Genomic DNA, 2196 nt, shown 5'->3' with positions numbered 1-2196 from the left:
TTCCAGGTGTGAACTGGGGTTTCTTGGTGGATCAGGACACGTAACTAATCTCTACACACACCTGAGGTCTATTCTGGGGACTAACTAAACAATCTTTTCTCTGTATAATTTACTATCATTTAATTAGTAGGGATTCTTAAAGGCCTTTATTTTATAGGTTGGCCATGGATGAGTTTCTAAAGTAGCAGGGAGTTAAGAGGCTGGTATTGAAACCTGTTGACCCAACCACAGATGCGGAGAGCAGAGCATCAGCCTGGCACACAAGCCATGTTTCGGGACTGGGAATGCCTCAGTTTACATCTTTACGAAGACCTAGATAAAGTTATGGCTGACCTGCTTGTCACGTGTGCACAGACCCAGTGTTGGGGGCCTAATGAATACTCTGTCTCCAAGAAGCTCTTAACAGGTTGGAATCACAGGACAGTTTTTTAAAGGAAGGTACGTTACAGGGGTAGAGGTAAGATAGTGCACTTAAATTTAAACAAATTTTGCGTACATATGACAAGGAGGATATGTGGATTAGCAGTAGTATTTGCCAAAGAGCCCATATTTCTTTGCTATGAGTGCTAACTCTAAGGTGGTAGTATAAAGCTTTGGCAGGGACTTTGTGGAAGGAATTCATGCCTTCGCTGGATAATTGGGCAAGGATGGACCTTCCAATCCTGCAAGTCTGTATTCTGGACATGTGAGGCAGAGGCTGTATCTCATTCATATCTGACCCCTAGCTATAGAGGGCACCTCGATCATACTTGCTGAATGAATCAACCAGGAGAGCTCTGATGAGTGAGCCCACAAATTTTGTGCAAGATGCTTCTCATTTCCCCAGGGACCCCCCTCTCCCCTTCCCTGAGATGTTCATATTCAATCTCCCCCCTGTGTGGTCTGTTCTCATTGCCTTCCTTTATCCACGTGGTTAGAGGATTGAATATCCAGCCCTGGAATCAAGAAGGCCTAATAATTTTGTGAAGGCAGTTCTCGCAAATCAGTAGTAAAGTATTTTTTTCTTTCTAGGTCAGAGCATTATTTACAGAAGAGTTATCAAGCACATCCAGAAGGTAATCAGCATCCTCCCCTGCAGCAAGAGGACAGACTGGTCTGAACAAGGTCTTCCTGGGCCAGCTTGCTTTCCACACCCAGATTTACTCCTGTTTCTCCTGCAGGCAGAATGCTGCTGGCGGACACAGGCTGTGTGTTTGTTTGCGCCGTGTTTCTGCATACCCACTGGAGGTAACACCGCCTGTGCTCTCTCACCTGTCCCATAGCCTTGAGAACTCGAGAGTCAGTTTTACCTCCTTTCGCCCATCTTAAATCCTCTTTCAATCAGTCAGTTGCTTGAGGAAAATGCGGATGACTAGGGTTTGAATTACCTTCACTGCCCAGTTCCTCTGCTTAAATCCGCAGGTCAATTACAGATCGGTCATTGCGTTTCACACTGAGCCCAGCTGGACGTGGCAGAGGAGACCTGGCCTCATCTTTCTCGTGGTTATTTAAAGACAGAGCCTCAGAAGCCTGTTTATCAAAGTGCTTTAAAACTTGTAGGCACACATCTGTTAAAAACCGAAACTTCATTTAATCTATAGGTTATAAATGGTAGATAATTATAATCTTTGAGTCATTTAATCTATACATTAGGTTTTCTCCATCTAGAGATAGAACTCCTGTAATAGGTACTTTTAATGAAATAATTTATATAGTTTAAACTATTTCTCAATGATTTCGGCCAAACAGTCCACTTGTACCTAAGATTTCCATTCTTTAATGTAAACTGGGTTGTTGTTTTTTTTTTAATTTTTTTAATATATTTTTTTATGTAGCCATTTTTTTATTTGGAAAAAAAAAGATAAAATTTCACTACTATAGAGACAACCCTATTTTAAAAGATTCACTTTTTTTTTTTAAAGATTTTATTTATTTATTTGACAGAGATCACAGGTAGGCAGAGAGAGAGGGAAGCAGGCTCCCTGCTGAGCAGAGAGCCAGATGAGGGCCTTGATCCCAGGACCCTGAGATCATGACCTGAGCTGAAGGCAGAGGATTTAACCCACTGAGCCACCCATGTACCCCAAGATTCAGGTTTTTAAAATAATTTCAAATACTCCAAACTTTACAACTATGACAAAATATGTGTATACTATTGTTATTAGATGTTACAGGCTGCTTTCTGTCCAGTTTTGCCAGAGAATCTCCATTCATTTC

This window comes from Enhydra lutris, unplaced genomic scaffold (assembly GCF_002288905.1).
Source record: "Enhydra lutris kenyoni isolate GAN:26980312 unplaced genomic scaffold, ASM228890v2 scaffoldscaffold15, whole genome shotgun sequence".
NCBI lineage: Eukaryota > Metazoa > Chordata > Mammalia > Carnivora > Mustelidae > Enhydra > Enhydra lutris.
The sequence above is the reverse complement of the archived record's forward strand: the minus strand, read 5'-3'. Positions refer to the sequence as shown.